A 16744-nucleotide genomic window follows, 5' to 3' on the forward strand; every position below is an offset into this window, starting at 1 on the left:
ATGTAGCGAAAGCGATAAGGAAGCTGCTGCATCGCCTTCGAACTTGGTGTGGTTTGGGACCCTTTAAGGTGTCCTTTTGATTGCGAAAAAAATGAATATTTAATCCTACTAACTTTCCTGTCTTAAGCCAGCACAGGATATTCGAGCAACTGTAGCATGTCAGACAAAAAATATGTTCTAGAGTAAAAGGATAAAATTTGCAAGCAACTCAGAGCTTGTTATTGCTAGTATTAGTTTACAGAAAAAGCACCATGAATGAACGCCTATTGTGGACATTCAGCGTGTTTTAAGAAGAAATAAGTGGAGAACAACAGGGTGAGTTCGTACAGAAAATGTAGCGAAAGCGATAAGGAAGCTGTTGCATCGTCTTCGAACTTGGTGTGGTTTGGGACCCTTTAAGGTGTCTTTTTGATAGAGAAAAAATGAATATTTAATCCTACTAACTTTCCTGTCTTAAGCCAGCACAGGATATTCAAGCAACTGAAGCATGTCAGACGAAAAGTATGTTCTAGAGTAAAAGGATAAACTTTGCAAGCAACTCAGAGCTTGTTATTGCTAGTATTAGTTTACAGAAAAAGCACCATGACTTTTTTTCTGCAGCTGCACATATAGCGTTCACGTGTGCTTTCAAAGTGTGTGGATTGGTAAATCCAGATATTTCACCGAGTAACCTCCAATAAGAGGGGTAGACTTCATTTCTTAATTACATTTCATAACGTGCTCATTTCAACTCCTAACATGACAGACATGATTTCAACAGTTTTCAATTTTTATTCAGCAGCCGATAGCTTTTGCGCAGCAATAAAAGAGCTTCGTGTAACAGTGCATTGTCGATCGCTCGGTGCAGCACCTCTTCCGGACGTTCCACTGAACCGCCTGTTTCCCTCATGGATAAAAAGCCGTCGCATTCACACTCGCTACTGCTGGCAAAACATGAGAACTAGGCTGTTCGACGAGGAGCAAGTCAATGCACATTACATCTCGCCGACTACCGTAATCATACCAATAGGCATAGTGCATCCTCCATTCATGTATGAATACGGGCCAGCCGCAACCTACTATGGTGCTCTTGGAATGGTAAGCCCAAGTTTGAGTATGAGATAATGCACATCCTGTTCTTCATGCGAGTACATCTTACTGTACTCGAGCCTGTCTGCAGCTTTCACAAGCTTCCACTCGCACATAGAACATACCATCCGCAAGGTGATGTCATCCGTGAAACTTCATATAGAATATGAGGGTGATGGTATAGTTCACAATAAGTGTTCCCCTATTTGCAGTCACACTCAAAAAAAATTTATTGCATGACACCTCTAAAAATGAACCGTATATGTATTCATATGCTGAGTGGGTGATTCATTTCGGGTGCATGTGTCTTTTTCTTTAGAAAATACGGTGTCACTAGTCTCACGCGAGAGATCGCGAATTTAGACCACAAGTACTTCCGGCACAACAACCAACATTTCAGACCAATTACATTCCTATAGAGAATATCTATTCCAGTAAGACCTTTAGAGAAATTTGAACGAACTGCGGAGCGTAATAACTCAGTTGCGCTATCCTTGTGTTTGTTTCTTCTGTTCCTTCCGTGCGGTTAAGTAATATTTTATATTGTTCCTGTTCTGCTCACGAAAGTTTCTGAATTCTCAGAAAGTTATAGTGTACCAACTGCCCCCTCGGTGCTCCTTCAAGAAAGTGACATAATACTAATAAAGAAGGGTGCCAGACAAAGGGATAAAATGGCCTCAGTGCTTTTCACCACCTGCGTACAGGAAGGTTGCGGATGCCTAGATTTGGAAAAGTTGTAGGCATACAGTTATTGGGGAGCATCTTATTACCCTCCACTTCATCGAAGTCATTGCATTGCTGAGTAGCTCAGTGCACGTATTACAATTCATGATTACTGAATTAGGGAAAAGAAAGGCTCTATAGATTCTGTGAAATGTGGCAAGAGCAAAAGGCACTGAGGCCTCATGGAGGTTCTTGCTCCGTTCACACAATTGGCTGCAGTGAAGACAATGTTGTCGCGGGTTATAAAGTACAGAGGATTTATTTAAAACACGGACAGTAGAACTCGTAGAGACACCCTCAAAAGAAGGCCGCTAAGATTATCGCCTTCTTCTCTTGCCGGCGCTGCGCCTCTTGAGCAAATCCACAATCTTCGTTGTCGATGCTACCTCGCAGCTAGACGCAGCTATGCACGCGGCATTACCCTCTCGCCAGAGTGAGCGTCGTCCCGATGCTCACCAGGTAGAGATGCGGCCAGCGGGTGTGTACATCACTCAGAGTGGTAATGTTTCAGCAATGTCTCGGGCAGATGCTGGCGACGTTTCGAAGAGGAGGAGGCGCCGGGCGCGACTTCGTATGTCACTTCGCTAAGACCGCGCGAAACCTTGCAGGGTCCCAAGTATCGGCGTAGGAGTTTCTCCGAAAGGCCTCGCCGTCGTACAGGAAACCAAACGCAGGCTCTATTTCCTGGTTGATAACCGAAGAATAGATGATGAAGATTGTAGCGTTGCACGTCAACTTGCTGCTGGTTCATTATTCTGACGCAGGCAAGCTGCCTTGCTTACTTGGCGGGCTCAGTGAAGCCTGCGGCCACTGTCTCTGAATCTTTGCAATCGTAAGGCAGATGACGTCAAGCATTGTACTAACTTCTCTGCCACGCATTTGTGTGAATGGCGTCATTTTTGTCGTTTCCTGACGCACCGTATTATAAGCGATTGTGAAGTACGGCAATATTCAGTCCCAATTCTTGTGTTCCACATCGACGTACACGCAAAGCATGCCAGCGATTGTCTTTTTAGGTCTTTCTGTAAGCCCATTCGTTTGTGGGTGGTAAGATGTCAGTTTCCTATGTGCTGTGCCAATGAGCGTAAGCACAGTGCGCAAAAGCTCGGCTGTAACGCGGTACCTTTTTCTGTTACGACGGCAGCTGGAGTACCATGTCCCATGACAATGCTCTCAGTGAAGAACTGGGCCGCTTCAGCTGCAATGCCACTCGCAATTGCCTTGGTCTCCACACATCAGTTCGTCGCCATTTGTTGCCACTGTGCGATGTTGGGAATGGGCCCAGCAGATCCATTCCGATTTGAGAAAATGAAGTTTCTGGCACGGGCACAAAATATAATCGCCTAGTGGGTTTGACAGGGGTCTTTGCGCCACTGACAGCTGACAGTCAATGCATGTTCGGACGTAATGTTTCACTTCTGCTGCGATTCTTGGCCAGTAATATTTTGTTTTAACATGTGTAAGTGTTCTTGTGAAATTAAGGTGGCCAGCAGTGCCTTCGTCCTGGCAGGCTTGTAAAATTTCGCTGCGGAGAGCTTCAGGAACGATCAGCAGATAGCATCTACCTCTTGATGAGCAATTCTTTTTGTACAGAATACCGTCCCGTCAACAGATTGAAGATAAGTTCTTCGGAAACACTCTTGGTGTATTAGGGGCTTGTCCCTTGAGGAATTCTATTATCGAGTTGAGCTCCCGATGATCTTGCTGTTTCCGAGAAATGATAGCCGCATCAACAACTCCTAAAAAAAACCTTTGAATTCTTCATCCTCTGTAGCCCGTGATTCAATCGGTGACCTTGACAAACAGTCGGCGTCTAAGTGTTGCCTTCCGGACTTGTAAACTACGGCCGTGTCGTACTCTTGGAGCCATAAGCTTCGTCGTGCTAAACGTCCAGATGGGTATTTTATGTTGTTCAACCAACAAAGAGAGTGGTGGTCGCTTACGACTTGGAAAGCACGGCCATATAAGTAGAGGCGGAACTTCGCAACTGCCCAAACAACAGCCAGACACTCCTTCTGCATTGTTGAGTAGTTAGACTGGGCGCGTTTCAACGTTCTGCTAGCGTAGGCAACTACTCTCTCCACACCATCGTGGCATTGGACAAGAACAGCACCTAGGCTCACATTGCTGGCGTCTGTATGAATGGCTGTTGGTGAATTCTCGTAGAAGTGAGCGACGATGAGTGGAGTTTGTAGACGTCGTCGCAGCTCGTTGAATGAAGCTTCTTGTTCTTCACCCCATACATACTCAACGTCTTCCCTTGTAAGGCGGGTGAGTGGAGAGGTGATGTGTGCAAAATCTGCTATAAATCACCGGTAGTAAAGGCAGAGACCCAGAAAACACCTGGCCGCTTTCTTATGAACAGCCCTTGCGAACTTTAAGACGGCTGCATTTTTATCTGGGTAAGGCCTCACACCTTCGCGACTGATCACGTGTTCCACGAACTGGAGTTCTTCGAAGCTGAAGGGGCAGTTTCTCGGCTTTAGTGTGTGTCCGGCGGACACTAGCCACTTTAGATGTTATTCAAACGTGACCGAAAAAACAATTACGTCCTCGAGGTGCAGAAGGCATGTATTACATTTCAGGCCGGACAGAATGGTATTCAGTAGTCTCTAAAACGTGGCTAGGGCTGAACATAGACCAAAAGGTAGGACTTTGAATTGATAAAGCCCATGTGGCGTAACGAACACAGTCTTTTCTCGGTCGAGCTCATCTACTTCTATTTGCCAGTATCCACTTTTAAGGTACATTGACGAGAAGTAGCGCGCATGTCATAGCCTGTTCAAAGAGTCATCGATCTGTGGTAACGGATAAACGTCTTTTTTTGTAACGTAATTCAGCTTACAATAATCGATGCAGAAACGCAAGCTGCTATCTTTCCTTTTCATGAGTACCACTGGCGATGCCCAAGGACTCTTTGGCGGTTGAATTACATCATCCTCTAGCATCTTCTTGACTTGCGGCTTGATTACTTCAAGTTCTTTCTGAGTGACGCGATATGGGTTCTGTCGTATCGGTCTTGCTGTGTGTTCCGTAATGATGCGATGCTCATTCGGAGGCGTTCGAACCACTTGTGATATCGATTAGAAGCAGTCCTTGAACTGGTTGAGTAGCTCCATAAGACAAAATCTTTCCGTTGGTGTTAGACTCGAGCGATATCGACTGGTGGTGCATGTGGAGGTGATTGGGCTGTGGCTTCCCTTTGTATAAGAAGGCAGTCGTGAGAGTAGTCGAGCTCCTCGAGGTACGCCCCAGCCGTGCCTTTAACGATGTGCGGCGTTTATTCGTGAAATTGATCAGAAGCACCTCTGCACGCCCATCCTCTAAGCTGACGATGTTGCGAGTGATGGCAAAGCCTTGGCGAAAAAGAAGGGCAGTGATGCCTTCGGCTATGGCGTCTTCATTACAGTACACGCCGCAACACACGGAAACAAGCCTGCATGACAGCGGTGGCACGCAGACGTCGTCGTCGACCACACGTAACACCCTGGGTTCTCGGTCTGGATCATGGGTCACAGGCTTGTCAGCGATGAATGTATTCACACCATCACGTATGTTGAAATGTGGCTACAAAAGCCACGTTCTCAATCGTAATTCATGCTGTACATTTTCCCGTCGGTGTCATCATCTGGCCTCCAGCATTTCGGATATAAGGGCCTGTTCATTCCGTCTTGACTTTCTTGAGTTTGTCTGCCAATCGTTCACTCATTATAGAAACGTCTACACCCGTGTCGACTAAGGCCGTCACTTGAACGCCATCAATCGTCACAGCGAGGTCGGCAGTCACAGTTTTGTCACCGCAGTCTTCATCGTCATCTCTCGCGTGTTTCGGCAGCAGTGGGAAATTTTGGCAATTCGACGGCTTGCAACCTTCCCCCCCGAGGGCGCTGCTTTCAGTTTCCCCGCAGTGGGCTGGGAGACCGACCTCTGACGGCGTCGGCAAAGCTACGGTGGTTGTAGCAATCAAAACGAGCCGGGTATAGTAAGCACGTCCGGAAGGTAGCAAAGCCTTCCCGCCGGCCAGCCTGGTCGTCGTCGATGGGGGCACGGTTTTCGTCGAACTGTCGGCGCGTAGCGGTAGGTGCACTCCTATGGTACTCAGTTCGGCGATGTGGGCAAAAACGGTAAATGTGCCCTGGCTCTCCACAGTTGTAGCAGAGTGGTCGGCGATCCACAGTGCACCATATGTCGGTCTTCCGCATATAGGGGCACCACATAGAATCCTGCTGAGCCCAGGCTGTGACAGGATACGATTCGACGTACTGTGGCAAAGGCTTGCGCATGTGTTGACGAACAGCGTCTGCATAGCTGTATTCGTTAGGCCGGTAGGATACTTCTGGAGCCAATGGCTGAAGCATAGCGTCTACGTAGGTATAAGAGTTTGGATGGTACGGCGTAGCAAAATATTGATGAGGAGAGGCAAACGCTTGTCGTGGCGAACGACTTCAGCGACGGAGGCAACCGTGCACTCCTGCTGCGGGGGCGCATGTGTCTGCAATGTGTACTTTGCGTTCTCCTTGGCAATCTCCTCACTCATGATCTGTCGAATCAGGTGGCGTAGAAAAAACTCGTCGTTTGCGGTAAGTGTGGTGGTGCCTCCAGCTGCGCCGATGTCCGGGCGCTCCGACTGTCGCTACCGTTACAGCAGTGCATGCTCTATTGCAGTGGCCTCCCTGGTGAACTCGTCCACTGTTGTTGGCGGACTGTGCACAAGACCAACAAACAGTTGCTCTTTGACACCCCTCATGAGATGGCTTAGCTTTTGAGCCTTGGGCACGTTGGGGTCCGCGTGGTGGCACAGACGCACCATATCCTCAGCAAACATGGCCACACTTTCATGCAGCTGATGGGTGCGTCTTTCAAGAAGGCGTTGTGCGTTTTCACATTGGTCCGCGTTACTGAAGGTGTCAAGAAACTGACGACAAAACTCCTCTCATGTCGTCAACGTTGCCTCGTGGTTGATAGACCACGTCTTCGCGTCGTCTTCAAGGCCGAAATATACGTGCAAGAGCTTTTAATCAAGACTCCACCAGTTCGCTTTAGCTAACCGTTCAAACGGCTCAAGTCAGTCTTGCGCATCTTCATACGGCTGGCCATAAAATGGTTCAGCAATGCGCATCTTCTGGACCATCACCTGTGCAGGACTCTTCTAAAAACGCCATCTCTTGAGTATGGGTGGCTGTCGGAAGTGTTGTTCCTTCTAAAAGGCCAAATTCTGGTTCAAGACCTTCAAGGCGACAGTTTGAGCGGTGCAGAAGCGTCTCCACGCGTGGGTGTCTCGTAGAGCTGGACTCAGGGCTTCTCACAGGGGTGCCGATCATGAGGAGGTAGTACCCTGCACCTCCACCAGTGTCACGGGTTATAAAATACAGAGGGTTTATTTAAAAACACGGACAGTGGAACTCGTAGAGACGCTCTCAAAAGAAGGCCGCTAAGATTGTCGTCTTCTTCACTTGCCGGCGCTGCGCTTCTCGAGCGAATTCGCAATCTTCGTTGTCGATGCTACCTCGCAGCTAGACGCATCTATGCACTGGGCACTATTACATTTGGGATGACTGCCAGGTGGGCACGTTGGTACACCAATTTGGTGATGGAACAAGTGCAAAAAAGTTTCAACACTCAGAAAGTGTTCGTCATGTGTCTTACTTAGTGTTCGTAATGTTTGGCGCTTGTTTAATTATTAGGAAGTAATTTGCACAATAACGACATGTAGTACATTACAACATTACAATATATTACATTAGAACAGCATATAAAACGAAACAATAGCACATGCGAAAATTGAGCACATTGTACGATTCAAGTTATTTGTCATGAACATCAGTTGCACTCTTGCAAAGCACACTTTCCTAGACTAGGGGAATGGAAATAAAGTTGGACAAATTAAATTTTGTTTTGAAGTAACAATGATATAAAGAAACTTTTAATCAACAATTTGAATTAGGTAAATTCTGGACAATTCGGCAATGCCAGGATTTGATAACTAATGTGCTGTCTCCCCCGCAGGAGCGTCTGCGTGAGCAGGCGTTTGGTATGTAGCGAAACCACTGAGCTAGAGAGGGGGGTCGGACTCTCTGCCATGCCTAGCCGTGCATGGCTGAGCCGTGTCCGGGAAAGGGGGATCTTGGGGGTTGAACTCACGCTGAATGCTTGGACCTTGAAGGCCCTCTCGGCTGAGGCTACACAAACCTTTCGACCACAGCTTCACGTAGACGGCACCTCTGGGCTTACCCACACAGGGGAAATCGGCAGTCGCCTTTTCCTATCTCTCTCTCCCTACATCTTCGTCTTCATATCTCGATTTTTATCGGTCCTCTTATCTTCTCTTTTTCGTTTACTTCCAAACTTTCTCGTTCCGAGGGTTAACCTTGTGTAGTTACCCAACCTTTGGTAGTTATAATTGGTTACAGCGGCGATGCAGGGCTGGCGTCACCAAGTAATTACTATTCGACCTTGTAGCGTCTGCTTGTTGGTCCCGGTGATGGGTAGCCACCATTGCCGCTGAAATGTACAAAGTCTGTATGGCGCACGTTTGCCTCGCTCTCCCTGATCACCATTCGAAAAGGTGGCGCACCGAAGAACAATTCCTTTTTTCTAAACCAACGCATTCTTTTTCCAAGTTTTATGTCGTGCATAGCCGGAAACAGAACAAAACAGTCGGAGCAATCTGATATTTTCATGTATCGAAAACACTGACCCAAGCAATGGGTACAGAATATTGTGTAGCAAAGTTGGGAAGCGGCGACCTCCTTTTGGATGTTCGCGACAAGCTCCAATACGACAACTTCCCTACACTGGTAACGTTTGGGATGTCCCAGTTTCAGTAGGTCCTCACAGATCCTTGAAAAAGTACGTGGGGCCATCTCTTGACCACCTTCTTGGACTAATAGAAAGTGAATTATTGGAAGACTGGTAAGACCAGAATTTAGTGAAGGTTCAAAGATTATTGATACGACGAGACAAAAAAAGGAACACCAAGAAAACATATATTTATCGCCTTTGGGACTTGAGTGATTTAAACGATTCAAACGAAACCGGCTACTGAAAGCTTCGAGTCAGGCTCTACATACAAAATCCTCGTAGGTGTTTCAAATGTCAGGGCTTTGGACATGGATCACAAAGCTTCAGAGGGCGCGAGACTTGCGCAAACTGTAGCTCCAACAAGCACTCCAACAAACACCCATCAGACAACTGTACTGCAGCAACCCACTATGTGTATTGCGAAGTAGACCATTCCGTCGACTCGCGATGATGCCCGTATTAAAAAAAATCCTTTAGCTTAAACCTAAAGTCACTCTGTCTTTTCAAGAGGCGCGCCGGCACTTCTTCCTTCATATTTGCTAAGACACGGTGCCGGAATAGTTGGTTGGAGTTCATTTATATGGGTATAGCGCACCGCGACAAGAACACAAAAAAGACACACACACACGCGCGCGCCCGCACAGCGGTCTGCGTGTGTGTGTGCCTTTGCAGTGGTGCGCTTTATCTATATAATTGATGAACGTCTTCCATGACAAGCACTCTTTTTTGCATATGTGACGCGCCAGGGCACCACGACACATCTTTGAGCGTCCACGAGTGTCACAGAAAGTGTGACCGCAGTCGCGCCATCTGCACCCAAAGCTGGAGTAGGCAGTGCTGCCTCGCCTCCTGCCAAACAGTTTCAGCACACTTCAGAGTCTACCAGACCCCAGACCACTGCACTCACAGTGAGGTCCGAAACTGTTGCGAATGTGCCTGCTCATTAGGCACCATCCGCCACCTCGCAGGAGGTGATGGATACAAGTTTCACTTCTCCAGTGCCTCTGACGCCGAAAGATAGGTGCAACTTTTTAGAGTGTGCCCAGAAAGACAAATGTCGAATTACTGGGCTCCCGAAAGGCCCTGTAAGCGGAAGTAACCCTTTTTGTACATTCAGCAACACACATCTTCAATATGACACATATAATACATTAGAACGTCAGAGGACTGCTGAGGAACCTCGACAATATCCAAGAACTTTCACACAAACATACAACAAAAAACAACACCTAAAATCGAAACACACCAGCTTCCTACGCAATATTGTTGTTTTTCTAAACGACAGAGATAATTTGGTCACGTGAACCGGTGGTGTTGCCATAATAGCTAATCAACGAACATGCTGTACGCATTTACCCTTTCAGACATCCCTGGAGGCAGTAGCTGTCCGAGCTGTCATCTTCAACAAATTGGTAACAATTTGCAGTATTTGCATACCTCTCCACGATCAACTGAGTAAACACAAATTTTAGTCGCTAATCGATGAACTTCAAGAACCGTATCTCTTCCTAGGGGACTCGAATGCTCATGGTAGCCTAGGTGATTATCGCTGCGATGTGCGAGGCCGCCTTATATAACAGTTCCTTTTTTCTTCTGGTGCGTGTCTTCTCTATTGAAAAGAGTCAACATGCTGTAGCGATGCTGAGGCAGGCAGGCTAAAAAAAGAAGCGTCTTTATTAGGGTGAACTTGGGCCCACTAGTCTAGTGACTATGGTCGTCGAACTCCGAGTCGTCGAGTTGCACAGATCCTACTGTCTTCCTCTTCCTCGTAGCCCGAGTGCACGACGGCATGGAGCATGCCAGCCGGGTCTTGCCTAGTGCTCGTGCGACGATGATAGCGGCGGGCTACGTGAACGTGGCCAATCAGTCACGGCAGTATTTCCTCCTCAGACGCATCTTCCTGATGCTTGAGACGGTGAAAAGATACATGCGCACTCTCACTCGTTTTCCGATGATCTGTCATGATAGGGCTTCATGCGGACTACGTGTACCACTTCCGTGGTATAGCGGCCTCTTGAGCTCTCTTGTCCAGCAGATCTGACTTCATAAGTGACGGCGCTGATACGGTGGAGTACTTCATAAGGGCCGAAGTGTCGGCAAAGAAGCTTTTCAGATAGTTCGCGGTGGCGCACTGCGATCTATATCCACCCTTTGTCACCAAGATGATAAAGTGCGTCACTGCGTCGCTTGTTGTAACGACTTGAATCGATCCACTGTTAGCAGCGTATTAGGTATTTTGCCATTTGTCGTGCTTCTTTGGCTCTTTGCAACAAGTCATCTAATTCAGGTGGATAGCTGCTTTCGCGTCATACTGGTAACATGGCAAACAGTGGGGTGGTAACTTTTTGGCCGAATACTAGTTCGACAAGGGCAACACGGGTTGTTTCTTGAACGGCTGTATTACATGCGAGTGTGATATACGGTAATATTTCATCTCACTGCACTGTTCATGTTCAACATCGACATACATGTAGAGCATATCGGTCAGAGTTCTGTTGAGGCGTTCAGTTAAGCCATTTGACTGAGAGTGATACGCCGTTGTTCTTCTCTGATTGGTATTTGCCAAGCGCACAAGGCATTGCATCACGTCTGCAGTAAATGCGGTGCCCGGATCCGTAATAACGATGATGGGCGCACCATGCCTGAGCACTATGCCGTTCCCAAAAAACTTGGCGACTTCGGCAGCTGTCGCACTGTACAGAGGGTCAGTCACAGCATAATTGGTCAGATAGTCTGTGGCTACGACTATCCATTTCTGGCCTGCACGCAATGTCGGGGAAGGTCCTAGGAAGTCCATGCTTATTTGTTGGATTGGGGCATTCGGAGGGTCTATTGGCTGGAGAAGGCCGGCTGATTTTACGGGTGTAGTTTTGCGCCGTTGACATTGACAAGTTTTCACGTAGCACTGCACTGATGCAAGCAACTTAGGCCAATAGCACTTTATGCGAATCCTGGCGAATGTTCAGCTCACACCCAAGAGTCCAGATGTTGGCTCGTCGTAGTATAGATGCGGAATTTCCTCTCGCACAGATGTAGGTACGACTAGTAAATACGTTTCGCCATTATACTCGAAGTTCCTGCTGTAAAGGACACTTCCTCGAAGGCAGAACGTGGAGAGCCCTCTGGAAAATATGCCAGAGACTTTAACATTGAGACCTTGCAGGTACTGTATCATCATCATCAGCCTAGCTACGTCCACTGCAGGACAAAGACCTCTCCTATGTTTCGCCAGTTAACCCGGTTATGTGCTTGTTGCTCCCAATTTATACCCGCAAACTTCTCAATCTCATCTGCCCACCTAATCTTCTGTCTCCCCCTAACCCGCTTGCCTTCTCTGGGAATCCAGTTAGTTACCCTTAATGACGAACGGTTATCCTGTCTACGCGCTACATGCCCGGCCCATGTCCAATTCCTCTTCTTGATTGCAAATATGATATCCTTAACCCTCGTTTGTTTCCTGATCCACTCTGCTCTCTTCTTGTATTTTAAGGTTACACCTACCAATTTTCTTTCCATTGCTCGCTGCGTCGTCCCCAATTTATGCTCAAACCTCTTTGTAAGTCTTTAGGTTTCTGCTCCGTATCTAAGTACCGGCAAAATACAGCTGTTATATACCTTCCTCTTGAGGAATAGTGGCAATCTACCTGTCATAATTTGAGAGTGCTTGCCAAATGTTCTCTACCCCATTATTATTCTTCTAGTTACTTCAATCTCGTGGTTCGGCTCCGCGGTTATTACCTGCCCTAAGTAGACATAGTCTTTTACAACTTGAAGTGCACTATTACCTATTTAGAAGCGCTGCTCTTTTTCGAGGTTGTTGTACATTACTTTCGTTTTCTGCAGATTATTTTGAAACCCACCTTTCTGCTCTCCTTATCTAACTCTGTTATCATGAGCTGCAATTCGTCCCCAAAGTTACCCAGCAATGTAATGTCATCGGCGAAGCGCAGGTTACTAAGGTACTCTCCATTACCTCTTCTCCCTAACTGTTCCCATTCTAGGCTTCTGAAAACCTCCTGTAAGCATACGGTAAATAGCATTGGGGAGATTGTGTCCCCCTGCCTTACACCCTTCTCGATTGGTAATCTGTTGCTTTCTTTATGAGGCACTATGATAGCATTTGATCCCCTGTAGATTTCTTCCAGGATGTTTATTTATACTTCATCGACGCCCTGATTCCGCAGTGTCTGTATGACGGCTGATAATTCTACTGAATCAAATGCCTTCTCGTAATCTCTGAAGGCTATGCATAGTGGTTGGTTATTTTCTGAGCCTTTCTTTATTACCTGATTGATAGTATGAATGTGGTCGATTGTTGAGTAGCCTGTTCAAAATTCTGCTTGTTCCTTTGGTTGATTTAATTCTAATGTTTTCTTTACTCTGTTAGCAATTACCTTTGAAAATAGCTTTTATACTATAGAGAGCAAGCTGATAGGCCTGTAATTCTTCAAGTTCTTGTCATCTCCTTTCTTATGTATTAAGATGATGTTAGCGTTCTTCCGAGGTGTTGTATTAGTACCACGAAATCACGGTCATCTCGTTGTTGTTGAGCGACTTTGGATGCGTCGACAACGCCTAGAAACGGGAACTCTTCCTCTTCAGGTACACTTGGATCGACGGGAGAGCATGACAGGCAGTCGGCATCACTGTGTTTTCTTCCAGATATGTACACGACAGTAATGTCATACTCCTGCAGCCTAAGGCTCAATCTTGCTAGTCGACCTGACGGATCCTTGAGATTTGCCAGCCAGCATAGAGCACGGTGGTCTCTGACAGCTCTGAACGGTCCACCATAAAGGTAGGGCCGAAACTTGTTTATTGCCCAGATGACTGCAAGGCAATCTTTTTCAGTTGCAGAGTAGTTTACCTAAGCTTTTCATAGTTTGCGGCTGGCGTGGCTAACACTTTCTCTTGACCATTTTGCCACTGGACAAGGATGACGCCGAGGCCGACATTGCTGGCATCGGTGTGGACTTCAGTGTCGGCTGTCTCATCAAAATGGGCAAGTATTGGTGAACCCTGTAGTCATTTTCTTAATTCGTCAAAAGCTTCCTGTTGTTCACTTTCCCATGTGAAGGGCACGTCATCTTTCGTAAGTTTTGTAAGAGGTTCCGCAATCTTTGAGAAGTTTTCCACAAATGGCCCGTAGTAGGCACATAAACCCAAAAATTGATGCACTGACTTTTTTTTCTCTGGGTGTAGGGAACCTTCGAACAGCGGCTGTCTTCTCAGGATCAGGACGAACACCCTCGGAACAAATGACATGTCCTAAGAATCGCAGCTCTTCGAAGCCGAAGTGGCGTTTTTCGGGTTTGATTATCATGTGTGCTGACCGGATGGCTTCCAATGCTGTTCGTAGTCGCTCTAGATGTTGGTCAAACGTTGAAGAGAATAACATCACGTCATCCAAATACACTAGGCAAGACTGCCATTTTAATCCCGCGAGGACTGTGTCCATCATTCGCTGGCACATCACTGGCGCGGAACAGATGCCGAATGGAAGCGCTTTGAATTCGTAGAGGCCATCTGGTGTTACGAATGCTGTTTTTTCACGGTCCCGCTCGTCGACTTCTATTGCCATATCCGCTTTTCAGATCGAAGGAAGAGAAAAACTTTGTGGTTCGCAGCCGATCTAGTGTTTCGTCAATACGTGACAAGGGGTAGACATCTCGTTTAGTTACCCGGTTCAGTTTTCGGTAGTCGACACCGAATCTAAGTGTGTTGTCTTTATTCTTACTGAGCACTACGGGGGACGCCCATGGACTATTCGAAGGCTGGATGACATCATCCAAAAGCATCTCCTCCACTTGCTTCTTTATAATTTCCCGTTCTTTTTGCGACACTCGATACGGATGCTGGCATATAGGCCTTGTGTTGTCTAGCGTCATAATTTTGTGTTTCGTAATTGACGTGCACTGGACCTTTGAGGCAGTCGAGAAGCAACCAGAGAATTCTTTTACGAAGGCATTAATCTGTTTCTTTTGACTGTCCGCAATGCTGTAATTGGCGGTCATGGATGTATCGATGTTGCAGGCCACTGGTCGAGTGGTTGATGTCATTAGGCTGCATAGCTCGGTCGCCACAGAAGTCGTGTAAATAGGCAATAGCCGTGCCCTGAATGATGTGTTGAAATTATTTGTAGAAATTTTTGTTTAGAATAAGTGAGTAACGATTCAGAGTACTAGGTACTCTACCATGGGAGAGCTCTACCGAAGATGACGAGGCAACGCGAGCACAGAGGCCCGTTCGGCAAAAAGTGTGAGTAGTACATCTGCACGGCCATTCAAGTGAACAAGACCCTGAGTTACACAGACACCTTTGTTAAAAACAGCCCTACATTTGTATCCGCTATGCCTTCGTTGTTTTACAATGCGTCATTCTCTACCAGCACCATCATACTGCAGAGTGGTGGCACAGTTACGTCATCATGAACAACGCGTAGAGTAGTTAGGCGTCGTTTCTCGGATTCCTCCGCAGGTGTAGCTCTTTTAGTCGCAAACGACACGCTAGACCTATGCAGGTCCATTACGGCGCCATTAGCTCGCAAAAAACCATTCCTATAATGTGGTCTCTTGAACATTCTGGTAGTACAACGAAATCGGCAACGTAAATAAAGCCCCGTATTTCAAGTGTTGTAGTGCATCTGCCAAGGGGTGTAATAATGTGACCACCTGCCGTGCGTATGTGCGATCCACTCCACTGTGTCACAACCTTGTTTAGCTTCTTCACCGTCTTGTGACTTATCACTAAATTATCAGCAGTGGTGTCGATGAAGGCATTCAGCCCCCATCCTTCCTTTCTCAACTGCAAATCTGAAATAACGCTTTTGTTGCGGCACCCATTTACCGGAAATACACCGTCGTTGCCCTCAAACCATATTGGAGAACCTTCGCAACTGACGCTATCAGCAGCCTCACCTCCACAAGTCGCTTGCTTCAGTTTTCCGGGAGTGGACTTGGAGAACGATGACCAGGCTGCCTTGAATGTGCACGTGGGCTAGATGACCAGTAGCGCATAGGTGATGGTGACCATGACTGATGTTGGCGTAGACGTGGCGATTTGTGGCACGTGGACAAGTACTCCTCAAACTCCGCTGGTCGTTCACCATTTCGGGGGCATGGTGCAAACGACGGGAAGCCTCTTAATCCAGCCTGTCGGTGAAGGCAGAATCTCTACAGATGACCCACTTCGGCACAATAAAAACACAGAGGCCTGCGCTTGTGATCACGCCAGACGTCACTTTTCCTGGGCCTATGCTCCACAATGCGATGTATGCTACGTGCTCCTGTGGGCAAAGAGATAGCCGTTGGTACCCATGGACGAGGTGTGCTGCGTGCTGCAGGTGGAAGAAGAGTCGCTGCCATCGCAACTGCTGCATTGCTGTGTTCCGTGGGTTGCCTGAGAACTTCAGAGTATGTTCGGATAGGTCGAACAAGCTGCAGCTCACGCTCTGGCTCTCGTATGACCTGCCTCAGTTTGTCTCGAATAACGTCTGTTACAGATAGTGCAATTGGGGTCGGGGGCACTTGCAGTCTGCTCTGTTCTTCTGTAGTAACTGATCTGATGAGCTCTCGCAGTGCTTCAATGTCGTTTCGCACGCCTGCGGAGAATACCTGTCCAGATGCGCAGTATATATTCCGGTTGTTCTACCGAGCCCACTATTCCAGAGTTTTTTTTGATGGCTGTCGCTTCCGAATATCACTCAGCAACTGTGCTTGGGGGGTTGAGGACGAGAACGGCGAACAGCTTTTGCTTCACTGCACGCATTAGATGGCGCACCTTTTTATCTTCAGCATTGTTGTAATCGCACGTTTTAACAGACGCACCATGTCCTCATTATGTATAGCAGCACTCCCGTTTGTGAGCTGGTTCCTCGATTGAAGAGCAGCCTCCGCTTTTTCTGTCCTGTCTGTGTTCATGAACGTAGCCACCGCTTGTCGTCGAAATACATCCCAGATAGACAACAAGGTTTCATGGTTTTCAGACCATGGTTTTGCGAAGTCTTCCAGGGCAAAGTATACGTGACGGAGCTTATCTCCTTTGTACCATCCATTCAAGCTCGCCATTCTCTCGAACAGGTCCAACCAATCTTGCACGTCCTCGTACGAGTCGCCGTAGAATACTGGTGGCTGGTGCGGTTGGCTGATGAACA

Source organism: Rhipicephalus microplus, chromosome 3 (assembly GCF_043290135.1).
Source record: "Rhipicephalus microplus isolate Deutch F79 chromosome 3, USDA_Rmic, whole genome shotgun sequence".
In the NCBI taxonomy this organism is placed as follows: domain Eukaryota; kingdom Metazoa; phylum Arthropoda; class Arachnida; order Ixodida; family Ixodidae; genus Rhipicephalus; species Rhipicephalus microplus.